The sequence below is a fragment of the Conger conger genome, chromosome 3 (assembly GCF_963514075.1).
Source record: "Conger conger chromosome 3, fConCon1.1, whole genome shotgun sequence".
Lineage (NCBI taxonomy): Eukaryota > Metazoa > Chordata > Actinopteri > Anguilliformes > Congridae > Conger > Conger conger.
In genome coordinates this window covers 79,683,849-79,698,848 of record NC_083762.1, presented here as the reverse complement: position 1 = coordinate 79,698,848, position 15,000 = coordinate 79,683,849, and the positions used below count along the sequence as shown (strand labels likewise).

Genomic DNA, 15,000 nt, shown 5'->3' with positions numbered 1-15,000 from the left:
GGATCTTATTGTGGCCACACCGGGATTAGAACCACCGACCTTGTGGGTCCCTTAACCGCTACGCTACAGGCCGCCCTGCATCATAGGCCTACTCAAGCTGAGTCAAGCCCTTCCAGCTTTACGCAGTGTTTGTAACTCAAAAGCCGGCAAGCTACCACCACATACCAGCAACAGGTGGGCAAGAGCTACTTACTGTAAGCTGGCTAACTGAGTTGTTTGTCATTGCATTTACCGAAAACGATGCAAAACGTGTCTACCAGAGGGAAACCGGAGTAACCTCAGGTGTGCACTTCGTGGTCATTTTCACAGAGATTGGTCACTGTCAGGAACAGCTTGCCAGGGCATGTTGTGGAGGCAGAAACACTGGGGGGTTTCAAGACCAGGCTTGACACAGTGCTAGACACACACTAAGCAGTAGGTACCGCACTGTCCTCTGGGGTCCGTCCTCTTCACACTTGTTCCTGTGTTTGATCTGCACTTCGTTGAACGTCGCTCTGGATAAGAGCGTCCGCTAAATGCCTTGTAATGTAACGTACACTTTAGTGATAGGAAAAAAAAGTGGGCATTGCTGGGGTGAATGGCCTGTTTGTCATTATGTGAGGTTGTGTTATGTTATGGTAAAACCCACACAGGCACAGGGAGAACATGCAAATTCCGGCCCCGGTCAGGATTCAAACCCAGGACCATGTTGCGGTGAAGCAACAGAGCTATCCACTGCACCACCGTGCCCCAAACCCACAGACACAGGGTCCCGCACTCTAACCCCTGTACTACACAATGAACAGCACAGAGGAGAGAAGCAGGAACAGGTGATTAAAGAATTAAAGAAAGAAACCAGGGGCCTGTTTCACAAAGCGGGGTTACTGAGTTAGCTGGATAACTGCACTGAGTAAAACCCACAAAGCAGGATTACTGAGTTAGCTGGATAACTGCACTGTGTAAACCCCATAAAGCAGGATTACTGAGTTAGCTGGATGACTGCACTGTGTAAAACTCATGTTTGAGACGGTTCCGGGTTTTACTCAGTTATCCAGGGAGCTCTGTCCTCCTGCCCGGGGATCCGGGTTTGGCAGGAAGTGAGTCAGGGTTGAGGGGCAGGGTAAGTGTGGGGGGTGTTCCTGGCGTCTCAGGTGAGCACACGTGCACAGGCAGGTGAGTGAGGGGAGCAGATGAGCGTAATTTAAATCCAGCGTAACCACGACGACACTGACAGACTCCTTTGACCTTCTCTGTGCCAGCATGTTCCAGCCATAAATATTAATACAGCATTCATATTAATCACTGTTTCTCCCTATCCCTGTTTCTCTCTCCCTCGCTCTCTCTCCCTCTCTTTCTATCTCTCTCTCTTTCTATCTCTCTCTCTCCCTCTCTTTCTGTGTTCTGGTTTTTCGTGCAGGTGGTATGGGGGTTGGTGTCATTCGGTAGTTGGGGGTTGCTCAATTGGGTGGGATATAATGTGACCATTTGTTTTGTCCCTGTTTTATTTCCGAAGCCCTTTGTTTAATGTATTTTAAAAGACTCTTTCTGTTCTTAGTCCTCAGTCTCAGCGGCCACACACTCTTTTTTTTGGGGGGGGGGGGGCAGCGGTGTATGAGGCTCAAGCACTTAGATTTCCCCTCCCACTCCACCTGCGACCCCCCACGCCCAAATAAAAGCTCTAACCACAGCAATCTATCACCGCCTCCCCCCCCCCACATGGGCCGGAGGGAGGGAATATGAGAGCTGTCACATTCAGCAGCACAGGGCAATGAGGCGGCCATCTTAGAGCTGGCACAAGTCACTTTCCATTACGCTGAGGCCTGCACTTATTAGAAGGATACTTGTGGCTCGACAGGCTGCAGTGTCCAAGGTGATGCAAACAGACGGTATGAACAGATGAGTGTGTGTGTGTGTGTGTGTGTGTGTGTGTGTGAGTGTGTGAGTGTGTGTGTGAGTGTGAGTGTGTGTGTGTGTGTGTGTGCGTGTGAATGTGTTTGAGTGTGTGTGTCCACAGAACATGAGTGTGTGTGTGTGTGTGTGTGTGTGCGTGTGTGCAGAACGTTCAATGTGGGTATGTGTGTATTTGTGTGTGTGTGTGTGTGTGTGTGTGTGTGTGTGTGTGAGAGTGTGAGTGTGTGCATGTGCATGTGTGTGAGTGTGAGTGTGTGTATGTGTGGGTGTGTTCGTTTTAGTTCTGTGTCCCTCGCTCACTCTGTGGTTCGTGTAGAACCCAGTCCCCCTCTCTCTGTGGTTCATGTAGAACCCAGTCCCCCTCTCTCTGTGGTTCATGTAGAACCCAGTCCCCCTCTCTCTGTGGTTCATGTAGAACCCAGTCCCCCTCTCTCTGTGGTTCATGTAGAACCCAGTCCCCCTCTCTCTGTGGTTCATGTAGAACCCAGTCCCCCTCTCTCTGTGGTTCATGTAGAACCCAGTCCCCCTCTCTCTGTGGTTCATGTAGAACCCAGTCCCCCTCTCTCTGCGGTTCGTGTAGAACCCAGTCCCGCTCTCTCTGTGGTTCGTGTAGAACCCAGTCCCCCTCTCTCTGTGGTTGGTGTGGAACCCAGTCCCCCTCTCTCTGTGGTTCGTGTAGAACCCAGTCCCCCTCTCTCTGTGGTTGGTGTGGAACCAGAGCTCAGTGGCTGCACTGCGTCGCTGTAAACAGAACGCAACACGTCTCAGGACCTGGCACAGCTACAGTGGATGTGATGTGACACATTGGTGTGGATAAAGACTCCTCCACACAGGCACGGACACACACATGCACACACACACACACAATCACACAAACACAAACACACACACACAAAAGCACACATACACACACACACGCACATAAGCACACACACGCACATACACACACATAAACACACAAACACACACAAGCACACACACGCACATACACACACATAAACACACAAACATGCACATACATAGACACACAGAGCACACATACAAACACAGACACATACACTCACACAAATGCGCACACACACAGACACAGCCAGGCACACACACATGCACACACTTGCACACATATACACACACACACACACACACATATACACACAAGCATGGTGACACACACTTACACACACATATACACACAGACAGACACATGCATGCACACACACACACACACTGCAGATGCCAGTAGATCTGTAAATAGAAATGTAAATACGGTGTCACTCTCTGCCTTTCTGTAGCTGGCACAGCGGAGAAAAAAAAACACCCGTTTAACATCAGTAGCCTCTTCCTACAAGGGTGCCAATTTAAAACCAATCTCCAGACGGGACCCCTGTCATTTTCACAGGAAAATGAATTAATAAAACCGTACCGCCGTAAAGTACCTGCCATATTAATTTACAGGCGAAGAGAATCGACAGAGGAGGCAGAATCAAGACTAGACCGCGGTAACATTTTCCTGATTAAAGAGGCATTTTGTCTCTTTTAATGTTTATTTTCGGAGCTTCGTTCACGGCGAGGTGTAAACAGAGGATGCTCAAAGTTTGCTGCATCAAACAGCGCGCGACGCAAATCAAAAACTCCTCGGGTAAAATTGCCTGTAATGGGACATAATTTGTAGTAATTGTGCCAATTACTCATTTCCAAACGAGCCGTACAGTAATTAGGGAGGGGTCGTGTTGGAGTGGGACAGGAACAGAATACGCGGCTCTCATCGCCGACAGTGCTGGACGGGGGGGTCCCGTGAGTTTTCGGTCGCGCCCCCCTTTCCCCCCGTCGGGCTGAGCCCCCTCGTTTTCGGACGAGCCACGGCAGACCCCCCCCCCCCCCCGGTTGGCGATGACGTCATGGCCCCGCCCCCTCCGCTGCGTCGCCTGGGAGACAGATCTGACATCGTGTGGCGTGTCACACCTCCCCCGCGCTGGGAGCTGGAGCGTGAAAACTCCACCACCGCCGCCGTTAACCGTGCGTCTGCCGGGAGCCACCACTCTCCTGAGTCCCCCATTACAACACCCCCTCCGGGGTCAATCCCAATCCTCCAACCCCCCCAGGGTCAATCTCCCACCCCCCAGGGTCAATCACAATCCTCCAACCCCCAGGGTCAATCACAATCCTCCCACCCCCCGGGTCCTCCCACCACCAATATGTGTGGGCAGCCTAGTGGCTAAGATGCAATAGCCTAGTGGCTAAGATGCCTGCAGCCTAGTGGCTAAGATGCCTGCAGCCTAGTGGCTAAGATGCCTGCAGCCTAGTGGCTAAGATGCCTGCAGCCTAGTGGCTAAGATGCCTGTAGCCTAGTGGTTAAGATGCAATAGCCTAGTGGCTATAGTGCCTGTAGCCTAGTGACTAAGGTGCCTGTAGCCTAGTGACTAAGATACTATAGTCTAGTGGCTAAGGTGCCTGTAGTCTAGTGGATAAGATTCTATAGCCTAGTGGCTAAGATGCCTGTAGCCTAGTGGTTAAGATGCAATAGCCTAGTGGCTATAGTGCCTGTAGCCTAGTGGCTAAGGTGCCTGTAGTCTAGTGGATAAGATTCTATAGCCTAGTGGCTAAGGTGCCTGTAGCCTAGTGGCTAAGGTGTTATAGTGTAGTGGCTAAGATGCTGTAGCCTAATGGCTAAGGTGCCTGTGGCCTAGTGGCTAAGGTGCCTGTGGCCTAGTGGCCTAGGTACATGACTGGAACCCAGACGGTTGGTCGTTCAAGCCACTTGGGCACTTCAGCAAGGCCCTTAACCCTGCAATGCTCCAGGGGGGATTGTCCCCTGCTTAGACTACTCAACCATAAGTCCCTTTGGAAAAAAAAGCATCAACTAAATAACAAATTATTATTAGTAGTAGTATTTATAATTGGGCAACATTCGCTCAGGAAGTTGAACAGTTGTCTGGCAGTTTATCAGTCCGTTTACCGCACTGCTGCTCCAGGTTCAACAGGACTGCAGGTTTCCATGGCGACACTCATTAGGTGACAGCGGCTGACAGGCGGGCGTCAGCGTGAGCGGTAAACTCTGACGCCGCAGTTCCTGGGACAGCCAGCCGGATACGGCACTGACACTGACCATATCAGCAAAACAGAGTGTCACTCAGGACAAGGACACGAGTGGAGTTGGTCAGAAGGATGCTAACGATGCTAAGTGCTAACGATGCTAAGTGATAACAATGCTAAGTGACTAACGATGCTAAGTGCTAACGATGCTAAGTGATAACCAATGCTAAGTGACTAACGATGCTAAGTGATAACAATGCTAAGTGACTAACGATGCTAAGTGCTAACGATGCTAAGTGATAACCAATGCTAAGTGACTAACGATGCTAAGTGATAACAATGCTAAGTGCTAACGATGCTAAGTGCGTACGCTATTGTGATAGGCCATGGCCCAGGCAGCCAGGAGGGCAGTTTAAACCAGAGTGGCGAATACTACACTAAAGCCGCCTTTTGTACACGGAGTTATAGTATACATCAGCGCTACTCAACACCACGTCCTGCGGGACGCGGTGTCGGCAGGTATTTGCTCCTTCCGTGCGCTACACCAGCTAATTTCACTAATTAATTTACCTGCTTGGTTCAGACAATAAGCAAATTAGTGAAATCAGGTGGTTGTAGCGCACGGTTGAAGCACATGCCTGCAGACACACTGCGGCCCGCAGGACGTGGAGTTGAGTAACGCTGGCACACGTACGGCGTAGTTCATGGGATGTGATTTCAGACAGAGCCCAGGTTCTCTGAGCCAACGCCCCCTGGGTAGCCAGTTCCACTCCCACCCCCGTCAGTAGGACCTCCCTGCTTACCCCAGCGATAGCCTCTTATCCCCGGTCAGTAGGACCTCCCTGCTAACCCCAGTGATAGCCACTTATCCCCCGTCAGTAGGACCTCCCTGCTAACCCCAGCAATGGCCACTTATCCCCCGTCAGACCACTGTGCCGATACTTTGCAGTTCTTTTTTTTCTTTTTCTTTTTCTTTTTTACAAGGCCACGGTGGGACTAGTTTGCGAGACGCGTTGTTTATATCCCGGAGCGAGGCAGAAATAGCTGCGCAGAAGTGAGGCTCGGGCGTCTGCCGCGGCGGGAGCTACGCCGCCGCGCGCCCGAGAGCACGTCGGGATGAAACGGCGGCGCTCCCGACGAGCGCTGAAGCTCCTCAAAGCGCGCTTCACTCGCGCTGCTCCTGTGATCCGCCGTAACCCTCCGCCTCGTGTGCGTCAACTCTCGCTCTGTCATCCTGTCACACCAGAGCCAGCTTCAGTCTGTCGCTCAGAGATCTTAAAACACTGACAAGACCGGCAAGGCGACCTATTCCCTTGCTGGTGACAAACCAAGCTGTTTACAAATAACGCGAAAAAACCGTTGAAGAGTCTGCTTTTTTTTTCCTGCTTTTTTTCAGTGTTAGTGTCCGTGCTGGAACTCCTTTACTTTCAATTACCAGCAGCGATTGTTACATCAGCATTAGAATGTTCAGACTGTTACATCAGCATTAGAATGTTCAGATTGTTACAGCACTGATACATCAGCATTAGAATGTTCTAACTGTTAGATCAGCATTAGAATGTTCAGATTGTTACAGCACTGTTACATCAGCATTAGAATGTTCAGATTGTTACAGCACTGTTACATCAGCATTAGAATGTTCAGATTGTTACAGCACTGTTACATCAGCATTAGAATGTTCAGACTGTTACATCAGCATTAGGATATTCATATTGAGAGAACGCAGTCACTCATTTCTTACACCTTAAAGGGTTAAATCATACTGTGATGCATGTAAGTATTATGATAACTAAGCTACTCTGTTTTAATTTTTCAAACTTGTCAAAGTTTGGACGGCGGTGCTATTTTGGGGGCGTGTGACGTTAGGGGGGTTCCCTTTTACGGAGATAACTCAGGAAACATCTGGGCTCCCTGCTGGTGTCGTGAAGGTCCTGATTTAAGGTGTCTGGGCGGCGATTCAATTCAATTCGATTCCATTCAATTCAATTCAATATTATTTGTCGAGCTCTTTCTACCCAGGCAATGTCACAAAGGAGACTTATAGAGGAAACTCAGAGGAAAATTGAACAAAACCCAGACATGGACCCCTGAGCAGCGGCCAATTCAGGTAAAGATATAAAACACCCCGGGAGGGCGGGACACTCACACACCTGAGCGCAACATCAGCCAATAAGGACAGGCTGCATGATGGGACAGCTACATGCCTGGGTTTAACCCTTTGAAGAGTATATTTGCTTTCAAAAAGCACAGCACAAGATGATTTTCGGTAACACTCTACAGTAAGGTTACAAGAATTGGCATGAACTCATTTATACTTGTTAACTAACTAATTTGTTTAATCTGAACAGCTTTGTCTATGTATTTGTACAGAAATTAATTCATGTAAACAAACGGCATTGGTTGACGCAAACCCATGAACCTTGTTGTAAAGTGTGACAGAATGTTCAGTTAAGAGCATTCTGATCACACTGTGACCTCACACAGTAAGGGGTTAAAGCCAGGCTCATCATTGTGGCTGTTGGCTGAGCCGGTCTCTCTCACACCAGAGGGCGGAGTGCATTCTGTCTACCGTCCGGCAACCGGACGCTGAGCGCTTGAGCAGTGAAACTGAGGACATGGGCAATTCTCCAGGAGACCTCCTCCTCCTCCTCCTCCTCTTCCTCCTCCCCCTCCGCCTCCACGGGGCCAGGGGCTTCCTGTCCTTCGCAGACGCCCACGCACGGGCACGTGCTGGCTGACAGCTGACACAGTGTGAGCGTCAGCGCAAGTGTGCGTGGGTTTGAGAGAACACGGCGCTGTTTACACACAGCGGTGGAGCCCCGCGCACTGGGCACGGTGTCCCCGCTCTCTCCCTCCCTGCCCGTGACTTCGGTGCCTCGGAGACACCAGGCCATGTTGCCAGGCGACAGGTACCCATTGTGCTTCCTTTGGTTGCCAGGGAGATGGAGGGGAGGGCGGGGTTTAACGAGGGAGGTACAGAGTGTCTCTTACTGCAGCTTACTGTGAGTCACTGTCACAGCCCCACTAACGCACGTACACACTCACACACACACACACACACACACACACACGTACACACTCACACACACACACACACACACACACACACGTACACACTCACACACATACACACTCACACACACATACACACTCACACAGACACACACACACGTACACTCACACACACACACACACACACACACGTACACACTCACACACACGTACACACTCACACACACACACATGCTCACACACTCTCACACACACACACTCACACACGTACACACTCACACACACGTACACACTCACACACACACACACACACACACGTACACACACACACACACACACTCACACACACACACACACACACGTACACACACACACACACACACACACTCACACACACACACACACACACACTCACACACTCACACACACACACACTCACACACACACACACTCACACACACACACACTCACACACACACACACTCACACACACACACGTACACACTCACACACACATACACACTCACACAGACACACACACACGTACACTCACACAAACACACACGTACACACTCACACACGTACACACACTCACACACACACACACACACACACACACACACGTACACACTCACACACACACACACACACACTCACTCACACACACACACGTACAAACTCACACTCGTACACACTCACACACACACACACACACACACGTACACACACACACACACACACTCACACACACACACACACACACACACGTACACACACACACACACACACACACTCACACACACACACACACACACACACACTCACACACTCACACACACTCACACACACACACACTCACACACTCACACACACACACACTCACACACACACACATACACACACACACACACGTACACACTCACACACACATACACACTCACACAGACACACACACACGTACACTCACACAAACACACACGTACACACTCACACACGTACACACACTCACACACACACACACACACACACACACACACACGTACACACTCACACACACACACACACACTCACTCACACACACACACGTACAAACTCACACTCGTACACACTCACAAATACACACACACACGCACACACACACATACATACAGAAACTCACACACACATATGCCAGCATGCACACGCACACACACACACACACACACACACACACACACACATACATACACATAGACAAAGACACATGCACACACACACACACACAGACAGAGACACACACACATAGACAGAGACACACACACACACACACACACACACAGACATAGACAGAGACACACACACACACACACACACACATACACTCACCTATTATTAGCATGAGAGACTAAGCACTCCGCTCAGCCGGGCACGTCACACTGATGTAAACACATTGAGAGCTGTCACAATGACAGTTCTGACCTTATGCAAAAGTAATATACAGTATTTCAGCATACTGTGAGTCATTAGTAGTACAGTATAAAACACCCATTTATACAACGGATACGTCCGGTTGGTCAGTTTGTCTCTTGGTCAGTTTGCGTTCCAGCCTGTGCCAATATCCACGGTATACCACGGGGTTCTCGTTTCATAACAGTTAAATGTCACGTAGCCCTAATTACTTTCGTTTTCATTTTCAATATTAAGCCGAAGATTGTGGACGACGCGCAGCATGCAATTTTCCAATATGCATTTTTTATTACATCAAGGCCATTTTGAAATATTATTTAATATTCTATAATATATTCCATATATTCCTTGAATTTTGGCTTTCATAATTTAGCATACTTCATTATACACATCTCCGGGGAACCCTGGGCCCACATGAAGTATTGGCAGAAAATGTGAAGGTTTATTTTGGCCAACCGTTCCTAAGGTGATTACCTGATTACACCGACCGGTTGAAGATGAAGTCGGTGACCTCGCCGGATCGAAATTTGATTGGCTCTCATTCGTGGATGCACTGCATATCGGAGTTTTCCACAGCCAGGAAACAGGCACAAAAGCTGTCAATCAGTAACCCGCGGCGACGGGGTGATATTACGTTACATATGCATATCACCAGCCGCATAAAAACGACCGGGCCTTTAAATAAATGATTAACATATAAAGTGCCCAGTTTCTCTACAACCAACTCAACAATGCTACCTTCTGGGGTCATATTAAGGGAAGAGTGTGTCCGGTAGTTTGAGCTGTTATTAACAACGTATTAATTGAGACTAGTTCGGCAAAGCAGGCCAGGTTCTAATCAATGTAACATTCAGTATTGACAAGTGACCGTTATCTTTTTGTTCATTCTGTTCTGCAAAACACGCTTTTCGGTCAGTTAGAGTACAAATGTCGGCTTTTATGCAAGTTCCAATAAATGATTTTAAAAGGTAAAAGCACCACTATGCTGTGGTAAATTATAGAGCAAAACTATAATTTCCACCTTCAGATATAACGGCGTTCGCTAAGCACAGTATAATAACGGCCTCATATAATTACGCAAAACTACAAAAGGCTGGCGATCTAGAACACAAGATCACAGAATCTACACGCTGATATTGAGGGAAAACGGTAGAGCAGAATCGGCAGCGTAAATATTTGCCCGTAAATGTCGTCCGGGCGTATAAATAAAAACACAGGCAACCTGTCAGCCTTAAATCCACTCTCGTCTCCGCGCCTGATTTGATGTCACCACTTATCGCCGCGATAACGGGAGCTCTTGACTTCGAATATGCGACAGGCCGCCTCGCCGCTCGCGCGTTCTAACGGACAGGGAAATAAACGCACATTCAGTCGCCGAGGGTGAGGGCGCTCGCGTCGAGAGGGTCTCGAGCGTAGGAGAAACAGCGGTTACGGAAAAAAAAACGGTCGTCATATTCCTCCGGTAACCCCCTCCCTCCGGCAGGCCTGTCTGCCCGCGTATCACTGCCTCTCCGCCGCACCTGCCGGGCCTCGTAACCCACGGAGGGCTCTCGTTATAAAAGCCCTTCATTAGGCTGAAAGCGCCCGCGCGCCTCGGTGGGCCTTAACCGAGCGGCGCATCCGCGTGTGTCCCGCGCCATGAGGCAATGCAGCACGGCACATTGAATATGACAATTATGTTATAATTATGCTTTTTTATCATAATTAGTGGCCACTCTTTATTTCACAGAGGAGAGTAGGGGGGGGGGGGGGTGGTATTTTAAATATTAGTATTGCTATTAATAACAAAAAATGGATTTTTCTGTGCCGCTATGCAAATGGTCTGAAACCAGGGAAAGTGCAGTGAAATTAAACTTGTTTAATTCTGAAAGGTCACACACAGCCTATGGCTCCTTAGCAGACAGAAGATATGCAGCTGGAGATTAATCAGTCTGGGGTTTGTGCTGCTCCAAATTCAAAGATCTGGAGTTGTTTTTGGGTGATGTCTGAAGGCCAGGGAACTTTTCATCAGTTAATGTCCAATGTTTTTTTCCCCCCCCATCTTCTTCACTGGTGCTATCCAGGATAGTTTGACACCACGTCCCAATATCACCACATACAACCTCCTCTCCTATGCATTGATCCAGAAGGCCGCAGCCTGTTTGGTATTCAATGTTCCCAGACATTCACATGTCACCCCCCTGCTCAGCAACCTCCACTGGCTGCCTGTTATGGCTTTAAAACTTTGGTGCTCGCGTACCAGGCAGTTAAGGGATCAGCCCCTGTATATATTCAATCCCTTATCAAGACGTATACACCAACAAGACCCCTCCGTTCTGCCACTTTGTGCCGTCTGGCGCATCTCCCCCTCGCCACACCTGCACTTCTCGGTCACGACTGCTGTCTGCTCTGGCCCCACGGTGGTGGAATGACCTCCCTGTGGATGTCAGAACGGCAGAGTCTCTGACCTCTTTCAAACGCAGGTTGAAGACTCATCTCTTCAGGCTACACCTTTCCCTCCCTACCTCACCACCATGATTAGCCTTATATATTATATATACCATAGACGATAATGGCACTTATATAGTCATATATAGATATTGTTGTGTTGTTTTGTATTAGCTGTTGTATCGTTGTACTCTGGGTATTCTAGCTGCCAACCGTGGTATGCTAATTTGTAAATTGATGTATTCTTCAAGGGTTCCGATTAGATCTGTATGGTCACGCTAGGACTCGGAACCGTACTGTCCTCTCGGGTCCTCTTCACACTTGTTCCTGTGCTAAATCTGCACTTCATTGTGTGTCACTGTGGATAAGAGCATCTGCTAAATGCCTTGTAAAGCACCATCAGCCAATCAGCAATGCCTAGTTAATTTGCAATAGCACTGCCAGCCTATCACAGCAGACCTGGTGAATGTGCGATAGCAACATCAGCCTACCAACAGCAGGCCTGCAGAACTTGCGATCCCATGAAACATGTGAGATCAGACACTTGTGATTTCAGCAGTTTCACATGTGAAACGTGTGAGCTGCTGTACTACCCAGGGCCGGCCTCTCCTCTCTCTCTCTCCCTTAAAACCCCTTTTAGGTGTGAGGTCACAAACATGCCATGAGAATGTTTGTCAGCAGAACATTCTACCGCCGATGTAACAATCCCTGCTGGCTAATTGCTGCCGGCAACTGGACGCAACGGGAGTTCCGGAACACTGACGCAGAATTCTGAAAAACACATTCCGAAAATAAACCCTCTACTGTAATCTTCAAAGGGTGAGACAGGGGGCAACTCCCAGCATCAGCCCAGTTAATCAAGCAGAGCAAGGCAGTGGCATTTCCTCTCTCTCTCTCCCTCTCTCTCTCTCTCTCTCTCTCTCTCTCTCTCCCTGCGGTTCTAACACCCTGACGGCTGGTTCCAGAGCACCGCGCTTCCCCGGGTTTGTACACACGAGCGCCGCTCACCCTCCGCTGCCGTGTGCGTACAGTGAGTCACATGGCATTTTGGAGACGCTCGTTCTCGCCCCCTCCTTTAATGGCGGCCTCTCAGCAGGAAGTGGCCTGCCTCCGGCGGTCACTGTCTGTGGTACAGTACTGCTGTTTACGGTACAGTACTGCTGTCTGTGGTACAGTACTGCTGTTTACGGTACAGTACTGCTGTCTGTGGTACAGTACTGCTGTTTACGGTACAGTACTGCTGTCTGTGGTACAGTACTGCTGTTTACGGTACAGTACTGCTGTCTATGGTACAGTACTGCTGTTTACGGTACAGTACTGCTGTCTGTGGTACAGTACTGCTGTCTATGGTACAGTACTGCTGTTTACGGTACAGTACTGTTGTCAGTGGTACAGTACTGCTGTTTGTGGTACAGTACTGCTGTTTACAGTACAGTACTGTTGTTTATGGTACAGTACTGCTGTCTATGGTAAAATACTGTTGTTTGCGGTACATTACTGTTGTTTTACTCTCCGGTTTAACAATAATAACAACATATTGTAAGTGCCTGATTAACATTTTTGGGTAGGCTGTTCCTGGATTGGTTGTCAAACAGGAAAAAAAATCATCCTAATGCCCCAAATATTTGCACTGGGGTTGAAAATGCCAGCGTCTAATAACTCCTCCAACTGGCCTTTCTATCCCTGTTATCTTCTTATCTTATCCTCATATTCCATTTTATGTATTTAACCTTTGTGTAACCAGGGTAGTCGCACTGAAATAGGCGCTCAAATGTCTTTGAACCGTGGGCGGGGACGAGGACTCCAGGAGGAAGCTGCCGGTGGAAAAATCAGTCCTCCCCCCCGTGTACGGTCCCAATCACCTTTATTTGCCAATTAGCCTTCGTCAGCCGGGAGGTGGAACTAACGAGAGAAATCAGCGGAGCTCACGGGTGGAGGGCACACATGGCGGGACATTTACTTTCTGACCCCCGGAATTTACACCTCCGGAGGAAACCCACGTGAGCGCAGGGAGAGCACGGAAACTCCACACGGGACCCCCTCCTTCAGCGCTGTGACCTCTATCTCACGGCACGGCCCCAAACAGAAGATTATAATATATGTAAAAGATCCTCAGGACAAGCTGCTATGCTTCCCCAGATTGGCAGATTAATTTATACTGATTGCTTATGCAGTGTGTCGTCTTAATCTTCCCTTGGACGGCAGGGGAGGTGAGGTGCCACTAAACCATCTGCCTCCTCAACACAATCTGCATCGTCAGCATCTTAAACACATCTTCAACAAGATCTGCATCTTGAACACATCTTCAACACAATCTGCATCTTAAACACATCTTCAACACGATCTGCATCTTCGACAAGCTGCATCTTCAACACAATCTGCATCTTCGACAAGCTGCATCTTCAACACAATCTGCATCTTAGACACAACCTGCATCATCAGCATCTTAAACACATCTTCAACACCGCAATGCACTGTAGCATTCAGCTTTAATCACCCAGTTAAGACATGGGCCTCCTCTTTGTAAACTAACTGTGGTGATTTGGCCTGTTTCTGACCTATATTCATGGCATCAAAATGGTCTCTGGCACTACTCTGGTCCTCATGCTGACAAACGGCAAAGACTCCAAAAGCCACGAATCAAGACTGGAAGCTTTCTTACAGCTGCACTAAGGAAGCGATTGAATGCACCAGACGAATCAGAAACAGCTGAGAAGCCACCCGTCCAATTACTTTTGGTCCCCTAAAATGAGGGAACGGGGCAATTCCTGCACAGATCGCCGGATGTGGACGTAAATACATCAAATTAAAGGTGACGGTCTGCACTTTAACCTCATCTTCATTCTTTCATTTCAAATGCCAATCACATCCGGGATGCTATGCTCTGTACCTGTGAGAGCCATGTGGTCTCCCTGACCAGACTCATAATGCACTGAAGGACACCAGAGGAGAAGGAGAGCCCTGAGCTGGCAGAAAATGTGCCCCACACAGCACAGGTAGCGCTGAATTATTCAGTGATCTGGTCCCCTCCTGGACCGGTCCAAAGCATCAGTATTCAGTTATCTGGTCCCCTTCTGGACCGGTCCAAAGCATCAGTATTCAGTGATCTGGTCCCCTTCTGGACCGGTGCAAAGCCTCGGTCTGCGGTTTCCATGGCGTTTGCATCCCCGGTAGGGTCCAGTGCTGGGCAGC

The 15,000-nt window shown here is 49.0% G+C and overlaps 2 protein-coding genes across 2 annotated transcripts in view; one reads left to right on the top strand and one right to left on the bottom strand.

The window, feature by feature from the left end:
* The window catches only part of kcnh3 (potassium voltage-gated channel, subfamily H (eag-related), member 3), a 161,781-nt gene that overhangs the window by 93,299 nt on the left and 53,482 nt on the right, over positions 1-15,000 (bottom strand).
* The window catches only part of mettl21a (methyltransferase 21A, HSPA lysine), a 201,695-nt gene continuing 196,131 nt past the window's right edge, over positions 9,437-15,000 (top strand). Inside the window, exon 1 of the mRNA XM_061234848.1 lies at positions 9,437-9,446. The gene's annotated coding sequence lies outside the window, so the exon portion shown is untranslated. The remainder of the gene's footprint in view (positions 9,447-15,000) is intronic.